The sequence below is a fragment of the Podarcis cretensis genome (assembly GCF_951804945.1).
Source record: "Podarcis cretensis genome assembly, chromosome: 1".
Lineage (NCBI taxonomy): Eukaryota > Metazoa > Chordata > Lepidosauria > Squamata > Lacertidae > Podarcis > Podarcis cretensis.
In genome coordinates, this window is record NC_137170.1 from 133,128,902 (window position 1) to 133,145,876 (window position 16,975).

Consider the following 16,975-nt stretch of genomic DNA (forward strand, 5'->3'; position numbering starts at 1 on the left):
TGTCAGCAATATTCCACTGGGAAAACAAATCCTGCCACAGGGAGGCAAAGGAAGTCTGTACTTGGATGGAATTCGGAGCCAACAAAAAAGCACAACCAAAGACAGGAAATGCTACCAAATATGAAAAATGAACACAGGCAACTCTTTGAGAAAGTAATAAAGATATTTCGCTGGCTGGCTTTTTCTATTTCCTTATCTCCTCCTTACAGCTTTGCCACAACTCCATCTCTGTAAGTATTTCCTGGGCTGAGAGTGTTAATTGGTTTAATGGACAGATTGATCAACAAAAGCTCAAGTTGATTAATTAGTGGCAGCCCATTTTAACTTATGAGGGTGCAAATTAAGGGTAGACGTGTTTATTTTTCGAGGCTATTTTAGTTCTGGCATATTATACTAAACTAGGAAAGCTGGAAGAAAATATGATGGTTGGCCTTACCTTCTGACTATGAGTGATCAATTTTGTTTGTTAACCAGTCAGAAATATTCTACCTCCTTCAGCATCTCAAAGGGGCACCTGAGGTTTGTAAAGACAAAACATAATTTTGATTTAAGAAATTCATTTTTATTATCGTGGAAACATTTGATTTCGTTGCCGCAGCCTACTGTGATTGATTGGGCAGCCTGGTGATTGATTAATAAAACAAGCAGAGCAATCCAAAACCTATTTGCATGGGGCTGGGAATGGACTGGATCAAGATCTCCCTCTGCCCAGCCCTGCTGAGCTCCATTACCCTCCCAGGCAGCTTGGAGCCCGGGGAGCGGTGGTGAGGCAGTAATGAGTTTGAAACTGCACCAAAATCCCTATTTTTCCTTAGCTAAAATGCTTTAACTTGAGCTCTTGAGCCGAAACCCAGCTGTATAAACAAGTGCTCAGAGCCCTCTCCTTTATCAGTTTGTGACGGCAAGGATGGCCTTGACTGTACCAGTAGAACAGGGAAGACACGTCTGTGCCTTATCTTATATCCTGACCACAAAAGACGCACAGACCTAGTCTGGGAACAAAGCCAGAGGGTGTTCTTGGAGATGATGACCTCTTGCTCCAAGATAAGAGTAGGAACAGGAAGATCCTTTTATGGTCAGAAGTACAGGAAGGAATATCCTTTTATGGTTAAGAGTGCCGGAGCAGGAACATCTGTGATGTCAACCTGCGTGTACAAGCTGACATGGCTGGGGAAGGGGGGAGAGGGTGCCTGGAGGATATATATACTGCATGTAATCTCTCAGTAGAAGACAGGAGTGCCTGGCGTACTCTGGTCCATGGGGTCACGAAGAGTCAGACACGACTAAACGACTAAACAACAACATCTCTCATTTCTTTGGACTTGCTGTGGACACACCACGCAGGTGCCTTTCTGCTGTTCCGGAGAGCAGAAATAAAGAACTCTTTCTCTGAACCAACCCTCAATGTCATTTGACTTCCTTCTTCCTGTCCGGGAGCAATGCAGAGCCCACCAATCAGAGGGAAAAGACAGGGAAAAAGAGATGTCAAGAGCTGAAGATGTAACAAGGCTTAGTGAGCTGGGAGAGTCTGGCAGAGAAAAGTGCAAAATCAGAGACAGAACCTGAAGCAGGAGAAAGCAGAAAAGTCGGAACTCAGTTCTGGCACCTCTCAGGTGGGCACCATTGCCATTATAAGAGAACGAGGGAGGCGTTCATGGTGAATTTTGGCACCTATTTTTCTCGAAAAACAGCACTGGGCGAGTGGGAGGAGGGAGGCCAAGAGGCAGAGATGATTCAGGCTGGTTATCTCCCCGTCTTGCTGTGACAAGCTTTCCTTCTCACCTGACTCCCAGGGCTAGGAGAGGCATGAAACAGGTAGAGCATAGGCAGTCTGCACACAGGCGCCGTCTCTGCTTGCTTGGAAGAAGCCCTGGAGAGGAGGAGACAGATGGCTGTGGGGAGGCAGGGACCTTTGGTCTCAGCAAATAATTTCGTTGAATAGGACCTACAGGGAACAAACTGTTGTGGTCATTAGGCCTGAAACTCCGCCAAGTCTGTGGAGATACCGTTTTTGCGAATGAAGAGTTCAGCCACAAAAGTGTTTGCTCGGACAATGTCCAGTGTTGTGACGCCGAAAATTTTGTTGGTGTTGTATACCCCATGCTTCTTAAAGACGTCAGAAGTAACTGGGATAGTAGAATTGACCGGAATTGCAGTCACACAGATCATGGCTTCAGGGCAGTGCTGGGCACAAGCAGCTGCCAGGTTAGCAACAATGGTGGCATTTGTGTTGAAAAGGTCATCATGGGTCATGCCCGGCTTTCTAGGAACACCGGCTGGAATAACACCAACTTCGCAGCCCTTCAGAGACTCTGGCAACTGCTCAGGTCCTAGGAAACCTTTCACTTCAGCTCTTGTTTCGATATGGCTGAGGTCAGCTGCTACACCAGGAGTGTGGGCGATATCATAGAGGTTGAGGCGACTGATTAAGGGGCTGTTCTTCAGTAGGAGAGAGAGAGGTTGGCGAATCCCACCAGAAGCACCAAGCACGGCCACCTTAGCATTGTTCTGGGAGGAGGTGGCGAACCCTCTGCGGAGGCGGGCTGGGTAAGGCGGGAGAACATGGTTGTATGCTGCGAACAGCATGGGAAGAGTCGGTGGCTTCTTTCTCCTTCAGGAACGACCTCCAGGCAGCGAGGGCACCGCGAAACTTTGTTGTTGTTGTCTCCGAATGAAGAGTTAGCTCCAGCTTCAACTGCATGATTCGCTGGCTGGCCGGCTCACTGTGATGGCCTGGGATTCGGACTCGGATGCTGAACCTGAGGGATCCCAGCCTGCACAGGATTCCCCACCTCCAGGACCAGCTGAGCCAGGGCTGGGGCTTGAGCCTGAAGGGTCCTCACCTGTGCTGGATCCTCTGGTGCAGGTACCAGCTGAGTCTGCTCTGGCTCCTGAGGGGATGGAAGACCCATTGCCTGCAGGTGCTCCACTCTCAGCCCCGTCAGGGGAAGCTGAGGTTGCCTGTGGGTCCGGTAACCCTCCAGCCTCTCCTGAGCTGCAGAGGCTCAGGGCAGAGAGGCAGAGGGAACTAAGTTCCTGCAGGAGGAGTGCTCGCCTCCAGGCCAGGAGAGGCAAGTCGCCTGTGGATCGGGGCCGCCCTATGCCTCGGGGCAGATAAAAGCCAGCTAGCTCCAGTCCTAGGATGCGGGAGCAACGTTGTTGGTAGCCTGTTCCTGCCTGCACCATCCTGCTTTTCTGCCGGAGCTCCTGACCTCACCCGACTCCCTGCGTTGGACCCCGCTTCAGCTTTGACGGACAGCCTCCATACCGCACCCTCAACCTCGGACTGGACTCAGACCTCGCCGCACGGTTAACCCTCGGGACCAGCACACTCACTCTGTGACAGCTGCTCCTCCCACCCACCAAACACGCAGCAGAGTTTACTGGGGCAAGGAAGGGAGTAGCTGAGCCAGCTCAGGATCCAATCTTGATTGCTGAGTCAGCTCCTGCCTCAATCCTTGGTGTGTGGAGTGCCACAGGGCGCAATTCTCTCCCCGATGCTTTTTAACATCTTTATGCGCCCCCTTGCCCAGATTATCCGGAGCTTTGGGCTGGGCTGTCACCAATATGCTGATGACACTCAGCTCTATCTGCTGATGGATGGCCACACCGACTCAACCCCGAACACACTGACCAGATGCTTGGAAGCTGTGGCTGGATGGTTTCGTGGGAGCCGATTGAAACTAAATCCTTCGAAGACAGAGGTCCTATGGCTAGGTCGGGATGGTATGGGGATGAGGGACCAACTGCCTTCTCTTGCGGGGGCCATTGCCTTCCATTAAGAGTTTGGGTGTAATCCTTGACGCCTCCCTTTCCATGGAGGCGCAGGTTACAGTAACAGCCAAGGCGACATTTTTCCACCTTCGCCGCATCAAGCAGTTGGTCCCTTACCTTTCCCGCCCCGACTTGGCCACAGTGATCCATGCGACGGTCATCTCCAGGCTTGACTACTGTAATTCGCTCTACGCAGGGCTGCCCTTGAAGCTGTCCCAGAAACTCCAGCGGGTACAGAATGCTGCAGCGAGGCTCCTCACGGGGTCTCTGCCATGGGAGCATATTCACCCAGTGCTTTTCCAGCTGCACTGGCTCCCGGTGGAGTACAGGGTCAGATTTAAGGTGCTGCTTTTGACCTTTAAAGCCCTTCACGGCTTAGGACCCTCATACCTACGGGACCGCCTCTCTCGGTATGCCCCACGGAGAGCCTCAAGGTCCATAAATAGCAACACCCTAATGGTCCCGGGCCCTAAGGAAGTTAGATTGGCTTCAACCAGAGCCAGGGCCTTTTCAACACTGGCTCCTGCCTGGTGGAACGCTCTGCCTCATGAGACCAGGGCCCTGCAGGATCTGATTTCTTTCCGCAGGGCCTGTAAGACAGAGTTGTTCCGCCTGGCCTTCGGCTTGGAGCCAATTTGATTCCCTCCCTCCCTCTTTTTTTTTTCTTTTCCTTCTCCTCCTGTGATGAGGCTACATTTTAATATTTTAATGTTCCATTATTTTAATGTTGTATTTTATTTTTGTTTTTAAATTGTAATCATTCATCTTGTTTTTATTATTGCTTGTAAGCCGCTCTGAGCCCGGCCTTGGCTGGGGAGGGCGGGGTATAAATAAAAAATTATTATTATTATTATTATTAATCTGCCTGCCTCCCACTTCTATCCTGGCCACTGTGTGTCACAGAGCTGTGAAGCTGACACCCTGATCAGGGGACGCGGGGAGGGTAGGCTTGCTCCCCAGTTTGTTAGATGGCAAGGGACTGCCGTTCAAAATCTCGTGGGGTTTTTTTATTTAAAAAATCCATTGCAAAGACTTCTGATAACTGTTCAGCCCAGGGAAATGTAAACACAGACTGAAAACCACGGAGCTACTGGTTCATGAGGCGCGGCACTTCACTGGCTGCACAAACGATACGCTCATAGTTTCTGCTCAAATTTTGACAAGGTCATCTCCATGAATACGGACAGCGAGTTGCGAGGCTGAATTAGATGCATCACAGTCAATGCCTGCAATTTACAACTGCAAATAGTGAAAAAAGAAAAGGAAAAAACCGATTTAGCAGTATTTGGGGAAGGCTTCCAACTGAATTTATTTGTTTGTTTTTAAAGAATATGTGCAACCAGCTAAATAGGAAAGAAAAATACATTTAATAAAAACAATTTGTCCATTAAAAAACAAAATAAAGCCATTAACCCCCAGGCTGTGATGATGAGAAAATAAAATTACCAAATACAGTGGTACCTCGGGTTAAGTAGCTAATTCGTTCCGGAGGTCCGTACTTAATCTGAAACTGTTCTTAACCTGAAGCACCACTTTAGCTAATGGGGCCTCCTGCTGCCGGAGCACGATTTCTGTTCTCATCCTGAAGCAAAGTTCTTAAACCGAAGCACTTCTGGGTTAGCAGAGTCTGTAACCTGAAGCGTATGCAACCTGGAGTGTATGTAACCTGAGGTACCACTGTACAGGGTCCCGTTTCAATTACCAAATTCAGTGTGCCAGAAAACTGTAGAGAACAGGCATTGGCAAACTCGGCCCTCCAGATGTTTTGGGACTACAACTCCCATCAACCCTAGCTAACAGGACCAGTTGTCAGGGATGATGGGAGTTGTAGTGCAAGACATCTGTAGGGCCGGGCTTGCCTATGCCTAGTAGAGAACTTCCTAGCTGGTGCTAGATTTAGGAGTGGTGTGGTGTGGTGGACAGAGTGCTGAAATTAGGCTAGGGAAAGCTAAGGCCCCTGAGGGATCCACAGGGCTCAGGATCCAGTGGATTCTAGGCTTCTGGTACCCTGCTTCCAAACACCTTGTTTCAGGGGGAGCCAACTCCCCCTATTCACCCCATATCAACATCGGTGGGTAGGATTGTGCTGTCAGTCACTCAATAGATTAACTGAGTTTTGTAGTCTAAATTCAGTCAGGTTGGTAGTGTGTCAGTGGTCTGTGATTCACAGGAGCCTATCCAGGCTGCAATCTAAACACACATAAAAAAACGCTATGAAGATGCTTTAAAAAAAAAGTTTTGAAGAATACATCAAATGTGGCGTAGCTCACTGTCGCCATCTAGTGCCACATTTGCACATTGGACTTTACAACACATTTAAAACGGTTTATTTGCAGCTGAGTCCAGGTCCGTTTGGCCACACATGTTCGATTCAAGCTTCTGGAATGTATTATTCATTGCTGGAAAATAAAGGATCTCACTTTCTCACTCTGACAACTTCACACAAGAAATTGAAGCTATAAAACAGTAATTCCGACATGCACCAAAGCAAAATAATATTGAGAGAATTTCCCATCAGGACTGAAACCAGAGGAAACATTTTATTTCAGATGGATCAAGTGAAGAAAGAAAGTAATCGGACAGAAATGTCAAAAAAACCCTGAAAATAATACTGGATGTGTTACTTTTGTAGTCCTAGAAAGGACATAAAATGTAAACTGCCAGGCAGAGGAGATCAATGTTGCTTGTTTTGGTATGTATACCCCTAAACATCAACAAAATAAAACCATTCCACTGCAAATCAAACCATGAGCAGTTAATGGGGAAAGAAAGATGACAGAATGGGACTGAATTATGGATGATATGGGGGGGGGGTGTTTTATGGCGCTGAAGGATTTATAATGCCAAAAGAAAAAAAAAGATGGAGGAAACCCTTTTTTATGTATAGCTTTTGCTCAATTTAAGAATTATTCATCAGACAATAGTTTCTGAGCCTAGATACATAATGAAAAGCTATAAAAAAGAGGGGGAAATGGAATGTGAAAGGAACTGATCAGGCCTTTTCAGAAAATAAAGTCTAGACTTGGGGGCGGAATAGCTTTCGTGGTGGGCAGAGAAGGCGTACACTAAGTTTGCGAGAGAATTGGAGACTTGGGGTGGGGGGAATAGGACATTGAGAGCATGGTGAAGAATCCAAAGTGAATTTTTCGGCCTGTAACGACTCAAAGAGTTGAAAAGGAGCCGACAGAAAGGAAAGGATTTGTTCAAAGTCAGCAGACGTCAGGCAGGGGCAGCCCTGATCCCTGCTGGTAAACAGAGCAGCCTTGCTCATTCCATCGCCCTCCAGATGTTTTGAACTACACCCCCTATCATCCCTCGCTGGGGTCCATACTCTGGAGGCGGCTAGTGGAAGCAGGAGTCCAAGACATCTGGAGAGAGCTAGTGCTGGTTTTGGGTGTCATGATACAGTAGCAGATTGCTAGATATTTGTTTTGGTTTTTTTGGTGCTGTTGTAATTTCACGCCTAGGGAGAAGCGCTTGGGGCGTTTCCGTCCAAAATAATCTGGTCAGCCTTACGCCCGATGTACCTTGACCTGGGTTGGGTCGGAGGCGCCATTTGCTTTTCAACATCAGGCTCTGAAATCAGGGGTGACGTTAAAGGGTATGAGATGGGTATGTCTTGCTATTGCCCTGAACAGATAAGTCCAGTCAAAGGCGACTCTGGAGTGCGGCACTCGTCTCACTTTTCAGGCTGAGGGAGCCGGCGTTTGTCTGGTGTAATTCTCAGAATGGCTGAGGGCAAAAGTGCTGTTGGAGGGAAGACTACAAAAAGAATCCCTCTACAAAAAGAATCTACTATCTGTAGATATAAGGGTGTAAACGTAGGTAAAGGGACCCCTGACCATTAGGTCCAGTTGTAGCCGACTCTGTGGTTGCAGCGCTCATCTTGCTTTATTGGCCGAGGGAGCCGGCGTACAGCTTCTGGGTCATGTGGCCAGCATGACTAAGCCGCTTCTGGCGAACCAGAGCAGTGCACAGAAACGCCGTTTACCTTCCCACTGGAGTGGTACCTATTTATCTACTTGGATTTTGACATGCTTTCGAACTGCTAGGTTGGCAGGAGCAGGGACCGAGCAACGGGAGCTCACCCCGTCACGGGGATTCGACCCGCCAACCTTCTGATCAGCAAGTCCTAGGCTCTGTGGTTTAACCCGCAGCTACCCGTGTCCCTTTAGGTGTAAACCTAGCTGTACTTAATTGAAAATTATCTTCATCAAAGTTAATAGAACGCACTTCACAGAAATATCTTTAAGATGGGATCCCTAATGTGAAATATGTCAGTATTTCTCTTTCACCAATCCAATAATAATCAAAATAAAATATAGGAAGAGAGTCAAGGGACAACAGGGGCAGTGTGGAATAATCTGATCAGTTACAGAAGAAAGAAGACCAACACAATCATAGGAAATTTGGACCAAATCAGGCAAATTTTCAAGGCATTCGTACTCAGTTAGGTTTAATTCCACAGGTTAGGAAGAAAATTGAAAATAATTTTAACAGGCAGCATCTTTTCCCCAGAATGACCTTCATTAATATACATGATGACTCTCTGTTGATGAAAACCAAAGCAGATTGCTTTATGGAATGATTGAACTTATCTCATGCCAGCTTTCTGCAGCAACAGCAGTGTAAACTCAGGAGCAGAGTTTGACCCATAGCCAGCAGCAAAATGCAGTTCCCAGACCTTTCTCAGCCTTTGATACGACTGCCAAGGAAAATATAGTTAGGCATGTGAATTTTGGACCAATTTTTGTTTTCCTCTGGTTGAAAGCAGAACAAACTCCATGCAGGCTTTGTTTACACGGCCAAGGATATCAAGGTTATTGCGACTCATTTGACATGGCTATAGCGAAACTTTTGCTTATCGTCTGCTCTTGGGTCATTTGCGGGTCATGTACAGGACCATAGGAAGCTGCCTATATCATACAGCTCAGTCTGCACTGACTGGCAGCAGGCCTCCAAGAATTCAGAAAGGAGCCTTTTCCGTCCATTTAAAATAGAGGTAGTCTTAAGAGACAATGCCCCATGCAGAGCCATTCAACTAGGCTGGACCACACGCAAAAACACATCACATTTTTATTGTTAGGAGTGGGGAGAATGGGCACTCTAATTTCACGATAGCAAACCTAACTTGGGGTGGGGTTCAACCTATTTTTAGTTGGCTTTGTTTTATGAAACCCACGTCAAAAGAAATTGATTTATCCTATTACACTTAGGGACACGGGTGGCGCTGTGGTCTAAACCACTGAGCCTAGGGCTTGCCAATCAGAAGGTCGGCGGTTCGAATCCCCACGACAGGGTGAGCTCCCGTTGCTCGGTCCCTGCTCCTGCCAACCTAGCAGTTCGAAAGCACAAAGTGCAACTAGATAAATACCGTATTTTTTGCTCCATAGGACGCACCGGACCATAGGACGCACCTTGTTTTAGAGGGGGAGAACAAGGGGGGGAAAATCTCCCCCTCTCTGCTCAGCGCCCCTTCAGCAAAGCGGCAGGAGAAACAGAGCCCCTTCCATTTCTCCTCCCACTTGGCTGAAGGGGCGCTGCGCAGCTCTCCCTCTCTGCTGAAGCCAGGAGAGTCTTGCTCTCCTGGCTTCAGCGAAAGGAACCCGAAGCCTGTGGAGCACAGTGGGAACTCGCTTCAGGTGGCTATCCCTGAAGCCTGGAGAGCGAGAGGGGTCGGTGCGCACCGACCCCTCTTGCTCTCCAGGCTTCAGCGAAAGCAACACAAAGCCTCCGGAGAGCGAGGGGAGCGCTCCCTCTGTGCTTTGGAGGCTTCACGTTGCTGTTGCTGAAGCCAAGGAGCCTGCATTCGCTCCATAGGACGCACACACATTTCCCCTTAATTTTTGGAGGGGGAAAAGTGTGTCCTATAGAACGAAAAATACGGTGGGTACCGCTCTGGCAGGAAGGTAAATGGCGTTCCCGTGCGCTGCTCTGGTTCGCCAGAAGCGGCTTGGTCATGCTGGCCACATGACCCGGAAGCTGTCTGCGGACAAACGCCGGCTCCCTCGGCCTATAGAGCAAGATGGGCTCCGCAACGCCAGTGTGCTGGTCCAGGGGGGAGGCTACCGTGGGGTGAGGTCCAGGACCTGAGTCGAGGGTCGGCAGACAGTCCTCCATGGGCGACGCAGGGTCTACAGCGAGGAGCCGGGCAAGGACAGGAACTCTCCGGGAACAGGACTGGGTGCTGGCCAATACAGCTCTTCAACGACGTTGCTCCCGCAACCTGGGACCGGGCTGACTGGCCTTTATCTCCTCTGAGGCCAGGGGTGGTCCCGGCCCCTTGGAGACCCGCCTCTCCTGGCCTTAAGGCGAGCACTCCTCCTGGGAGAAACCAGTTCCCTCCGCCTCTCTGCCCTGAGCCTCTGCAGCTCAGGAGAGGCTGGAGGGTTAATGGACCCGGAGGGGATACTCACTTTCCCCTGACAGGGCTGGGAGAGGCTCACCTGCAGGCAATGCGTCCTCAATCGCCTCCGGAGCCAGAGTGGATTCACCTGGTGCCTGCTCCTGAGGATCCAGCACAGGTGCAGGCGCTTCAGAATCAAGGCCCTGCCCCAGCTCAGCCGGCCCCGGAGGCGGGGACTCCCGTGCAGGCTGGGATTCCTCCGGTTCAGCCTCTGAATCGGATTCCCAGGCCATCACACCCAGAGTCGTCCACAACTGGACCTAACAGTCAGGGGTATCTTTACCTTTTACCTATTACACTTGGGGCAGCCTTGAGAATACTACTAATCTGATAAATGAAGGAAATGGTCTCTGCCTTTATATTGTTTTTACATCTAACTTTAGTGGCTGGGGCTCTTTGCAGTTTTAAACTACTTTTAAAGCTTAAATGGCAATTCATCCATCAATTAATAATAAATACATAAATATGCTAGCCTTTAAAATATTTTACTTTGTGGTACCTTACCTCACGTGTTATTTTGGGGAATGGGGGTTTATTTTTGGAACTGCATCAGGACTCCCAACCACCTTAACCTGGCCTTGTATGAAACAGAAACAACTGAAAACAAATTGGAGTGGAGGGCTTAAAAAAGCAGAAGATTTTGCAGAGTATTCACCTGCGCAGGTGAGGCATTCTCAGGTGAGGACCAAAAAAATCTGGTGTACAGTGACTCTGGCTGCTAGGCAACACACTTTGGGAAAGGAGGGGGGCTATTTTGAAAATTTTAACGAAAAACAGCTCTTTTTTTAAAAAAAATCTTTATTGTGTTTTCATTCCAATGCATTGTAAGCCAACTTGGAGAGCTGTTGTTAGGCAGGAAAAACATAAATACTGAGGAAAAGGCATCTGAAGGAGCACGAGAATGAAAAAATGGGAGGAGTCCCTTTGATCACTTGTATTTTCGACATGAGAAAGTGGTACAGAATTGTGACTTGGCTGGGAAATCGCAGGCCTATGTTATGTACTGAAGTTCTCACCCTGGGCCAGCAGGGGGATACTGTAGACAGTTCAGGTCCACATATGCAAATAAGGGATCGAAAGTGACGTTCAGTGATTGGATAGTTACAGAAAGTTGTTACAGTTACGTTGTACTGGAGCGCTATATAAGAAGGCTGGCTAAACCCTTCAGTTCAGTTCTGTTCTGGCCTGTGAATAAACAAGAGCTGTTTGAAGAATCGCTGTGTCGTCTGATATGTTCACCCACAACTTAACAGTCTAGACTTTGTTACATCCAAACCTACAAGCATGTCAACCATCTACAGATATCCTACTAAATTTAGGATCTTTTGCTGGAGTCAATACACACATTCATTAATAATAATAATAATAATAATAATTTATTATTTGTACCCCGCCCATCTGGCTGGGTCTCCCCAGCCACTCTGGGCGGCTTCCATAAAAACCAAAAATACACTAAAATATCACAGATTAAAAACTTCCCTGAACAGGGCTGCCTTAAGATGTCTTCTGAATGTCAGGTAGTTATTTATTGCTTTGACATCTGATGGGAGGGCGTTCCACAGGGCAGGCGCCACGACCGAGAAGGCCCTCTGCCTGGTTCCCTGTAGCTTTGCTTCTCGCAATGAGGGAACCGCCAGAAGGCCCTCGGCACTGGACCTCAGCGTCCGGGCAGAACGATGGAGGTGGAGACGCTCCTTCAGGTATAATAATAATATAATAATAATAATTTATTATTTATACCCCGCCCATCTGGCTGGGCCTCCCCAGCCACTCTGGGCGGCTTCCAAAAGAATATTAAAATACTATGATACATCAAACATTAAAAGCATCCCTGAACAGGGCTGCCTTCAGATGTCTTCTAAAAGTCTGGTAGTTGTTGTTCTCTTTGACATCTGGTGGGAGGGCATTCCACAAGGAGGGCGCCACTACCGAAAAGGCCCTCTGCCTGGTTCCCTGTAACTTGGCTTCTCGCAGTGAGGGAACCGCCAGAAGGCCCTTGGTGCTGGACCTCAGTGTCCGGGTAGAACGATGGGGGTGGAGACGCTCCTTCAGGTATACTGGACCGAGGCCGTTTAGGGCTTTAAAGGTCAGCACCAACACTTTGAATTGTGCTCGGAAACGTACTGGGAGCCAATGTAGGTCTTTCAAGACCGGTGTTATATGGTCTCGGTGGCCGCTCCCTGTCACCAGTCTGGCTGCTGCGTTCTGGATTAGTTGTAGTTTCGGGTCACCTTCAAAGGTAGCCCCACGTAGAGTGCATTGCAGTAATCCAAGCGGGAGATAACCAGAGCATGCACCACTCTGGCGAGGCAGTCCACAGGCAGATAGGGTCTCAGCCTGCGTACCAGATGGAGCTGGTACACAGCTGCCCTGGACACGGATTTAACCTGTGCCTCCATGGACAGCTGTGAGTCCAAAATGACTCCCAGGCTGCGCACCTGGTCCTTCAGGGGCACAGTTACCCCATTCAGGACCAGGGAGTCCTCCACACCTGCCCGCCTCCTGTCCCCCAGAAACAGTACTTCTGTCTTGTCAGGATTCAATCTCAATCTGTTAGCCGCCATCCATCCTCCAACCGCCTCCAGACACTCACACAGGACCTTCACCGCCTTCACTGGTTCTGATTTGAAAGAGAGGTAGAGCTGGGTATCATCCGCATACTGATGAACACCCAGCCCAAACCCCCTGATGATCTCTCCCAGCGGCTGCATGTAAATGTTGAAAAGCATGGGGGAGAGGACAGAACCCTGAGGCACCCCACAAGTGAGAGCCCAGGGGTCTGAACACTCATCCCCCACCACCACTTTCTGAACACGGCCCAGGAGGAAGGAGCGGAACCACTGTAGGACAGTGCCCCCAGCTCCCAGCCCCTCAAGACGGTCCAGAAGGATGTTATGGTCGATGGTATCAAACGCCGCTGAGAGATCCAGCAGAACTAGGAAACAGCTCTCACCTTTGTCCCTAGCCCGCCGGAGATCATCAACCAGTGCGACCAAGGCAGTTTCAGTCCCATGATGAGGCCTGAATCCCGACTGGAAGGGATCCAAATGGTCCGCTTCTTCCAGGCGTGCCTGGAGTTGTTCAGCAACCACTCGCTCAATCACCTTGCCCAAGAATGGAAGATTTGAGACTGGGCGATAGCTGGCCATCGTGGCCGCATCTAAAGATGGTTTTTTAAGAAGTGGTTTGATAACCGCCTCTTTCAGCGGGTCTGGGAAGGCTCCCTCACGGAGGGAAGCATTCACCACCCCACGAAGCCCATCGCCCAGTCCTTCCCGGCTAGCTTTTATTAGCCAGGATGGGCAAGGATCCAGGAGACAGGTGGTTGGTTTCACTCGTCCAAGCAGCCTGTCCACATCCTCGGGGGTAACGGATTGAAATTGATTCCATGCAACTTGACCAGACAGAGCTCTAGCACTCTCCTGCCCCGGCACTGCTCCCACGGTGGTGTCTAGCTCCCTCCGAATATGAGTGATTTTATCTGCAAAAAACTTTGCAAAATCGTTGCAGGAGATCTTGGGGTCTTTACAAGGCCCCGGTGGTAAAGGTGGTTCCGTTAAATTACGAACCACCTGAAAGAGTCTCCTGCTACTATTTTCTGCAGATGCAATAGAGGCGGTGAAGAAAGTCTTCTTCGCCGTCGCTATCGCCACTTGGTAGGCTCGACGTTGAGCTCTAACCTGTGTCCGGTCAGATTCAGAGTGAGTTTTTTGCCACCGACGCTCTAGCCGTCTCAGCGATTGTTTCATCGCCCTCAGCTCCGAAGAAAACCACGGAGCTGTCCGGGCTCCATGCAATCGGAGAGGGCGCTTCGGAGCCAGACAGTCGATAGCCCTGGTTAACTCCACATTCCAGCGGGCCACCAGGGAATCAGCTGAAAGGCCATCAACATGGGATAAAGCATCCCCTACCACTCTCTGGAAACCATTTGGATCCATTAAGTGGCGGGGGCGGACCATCCGAATTGGTCCCACCTCCCTGCAGAGGGGATGGGTCGCAGAGAAGTCCAGTTGCACCAGGAAGTGATCTGACCATGGCACTTCTTTTGTTTCACTTTTACTTAGTGTCAGATCACCCACGTCACTAGAGGTGAACACCAGGTCTAAGGCATGTCCATGACTATGAGTTGGGCCAAACTTATTCAGGGACAGCCCCATGGAGGCCATGCTTTCCACGAAGTCCCGAGCAGCCCCTTGTAAGGTCGTGTCGGCATGGATGTTAAAATCTCCTAGGACAACCAAACTAGGTGTCTCCAGGAGAAAATCCGCCACGACCTGAAGCAGCTCAGACAGGGAGTCCTTGGTGCAGCGGGGAGGTCGGTACACCAAAAGGAATCCTGTACTGCCCCTATTGCCCAACTTCCAGAACATGCACTCAGAAAGCTGGATCTTCCCAGTAGGACGCCTGGTGCAAGCTAGTGACTTCCTAAAAATCACTGCAACCCCCCCTCCCCGCCCACATGACCTGGGTTGCTGTGCATAAGAGAAACCTGGTGGGCAAGCAGCGGCAAGGACAGGCCCATCTGCTTCCTCCAACCAGGTCTCTGTCACACATGCCAGGTCAAATCCTCCATCCACAATCAGGTCGTGGATGGCAGTGGTTTTATTCATCATTGACCTGGCATTACACAGCAACACCTTCAGGTCATGTAGGTTTCCCCTGTTGATTCCAGTATCCATCTGGTCAAGGCCAGACCCGGAGGCAGGGATAGTCTTCAAACAACGACTAAACCTGCCTCCTCGGTAATGACATGGTCTGGTCTTAGCGTAACTCCGCCTCCTGCCCATGATCACCGAGATCGGATGTCCTAGTGCTTCCCCCCCTGTGAAACTTGTCCCAGCCATCGTGTTGGCTGGGGCCCCACTCCCAGGCAGCCCTGATCCCGCCCCTTAAAAACAAAACACAAACTATACAGAACCAATAAAACAACAACAACAAAAAGAAACAAAACAATTATACTAAAATTAATCCCCAACTAAATATCCATCCCACCCACCCCCAACAATGGAAAAAAGGGGGGGGAAAATAAAAATTTAAATTTAAATTTAAATTGCCACCGACTGCTTGAGGACATTTTAAAGCACATTAACCACCTGGAACAGGGAAGAATGGCAGAACACTTCCCACCCTTCCCAAAAAGTTTGTTCCAAATAAGTGCCTGGGCCACGCCCCCTGGGCCAGTTGGAAAAGGCCCTGGAAGGGAGCAGGCCCTGCAGTCCTCACCCAGCCGATGTTCCGAGGCCTCACTGCAGCAGGAGTCCCTTTATAGCCGGGAGAGAGGTCCTGGGCCACGCCCCCTGGGCCAGTTGGAAAAGGCCCTGGAAGGGAGCAGGCCCTGCAGTCCTCACCCAGCCGATGGTCCGAGGCCTCACTGCAGCAGGAGTCCCTTTATAGCCGGGAGAGAGGTCCTGGGCCACGCCCCCTGGGCCAGTTGGAAAAGGCCCTGGAAGGGAGCAGGCCCTGCAGTCCTCACCCAGCCGATGGTCCGAGGCCTCACTGCAGCAGGAGTCCCTTTATAGCCGGGAGAGAGGTCCTGGGCCACGCCCCCTGGGCCAGTTGGAAAAGGCCCTGGAAGGGAGCAGGCCCTGCAGTCCTCACCCAGCCGATGTTCCGAGGCCTCACTGCAGCAGGAGTCCCTTTATAGCCGGGAGAGAGGTCCTGAGCCACGCCCCCTGGGCCAGTTGGAAAAGGCCCTGGAAGGGAGCAGGCCCTGCAGTCCTCACCCAGCCGATGGTCCGAGGCCTCACTGCAGCAGGAGTCCCTTTGTAGCCGGGAGAGAGGTCCTGGGCCACGCCCCCTGGGCCAGTTGGAAAAGGCCCTGGAAGGGAGCAGGCCCTGCAGTCCTCACCCAGCCGATGGTGAATATACATTTGCCCTTATCCCTTTGTGGCCATTAAAGAAGTTTGCACACCAGAGAAATAAAGAAAGTTTGGTTTATTACATGAAGCGAAAGAGACAGGTCCCAAATACTGTATGTGGGCAGCAAGCCATACAGTTAGGCAGGAAGACTGTAACCGGCCCGAGGTCACCCCAAAATCCATGTGATCCAGAGATTTGAACCCTGGTCTCCTAGGCCTGTGAATAACTACTACACAAACACACTTTGCATGCATCTGTGAGCACTGTTAAAGTGATATATGCAAACGTGAGACAGAAGTTCGGAATCAACTGAGAAAGAATATGGCAGGGGAAACACTGGAGTAAAAATAGTTCTGAAGAAGAAGAAAGAAATCCAGAAATAACCCTCAAGGTATGGTAAACACAGGATTTCATCTTTTCAAAGCAGGAGTCGCAGCTTTGGTGTCCCTTCTGCAGGCAAGGAAGCGTTGGCTGCTGGTGGGAACATGAGAATATTTATTGTTGGAAGATGGGGATGTGCTGAAAGTCATCCAAGACACCAATCAATGCTCCCAGCAATTGGCAGCACCCGCCTCGTGACAATAACTTGAACGCACAGCAATCGGAAATGGGATCCTGAGGCAAGGGCACTGGGCAGCAGACCAAGCCGTGTGGGTTCTGTGCTCAGTGAAGGGCTGGGAGACAGATAAGCCACCTCGGCTGTTAGATCTTCTTCTCAGGGCTTGAGCAGAGCTGGGAGAGGGGTCAAGCCCTCACAGCTGCTGCAGGAGCTGTCGTTGGGCCAAAACGCTTGAATCCACCATGCCACACGTCTCCTGCAAATGTGCATGCGGGGTTGCGTTAGAAGAAGAAGAAGAGTTTGGATTTGATATCCCGCTTTATCACTACCCGAAGGAGTCTCAAAGCGGCTAACATTCTCCTTTCCCTTCCTCCCCC

General features: G+C 49.9%; 1 pseudogene across 1 annotated transcript; it reads right to left on the reverse strand.

The window, feature by feature from the left end:
- Positions 1–1,971: 1,971 nt before the first annotated feature.
- On the reverse strand, positions 1,972–2,624 carry LOC307224113 (malate dehydrogenase, mitochondrial pseudogene; annotated as a pseudogene). Its single transcript has one exon. The product of its transcript is annotated as a malate dehydrogenase, mitochondrial pseudogene (transcript).
- Between the last annotated feature and the right edge of the window lie 14,351 nt (positions 2,625–16,975).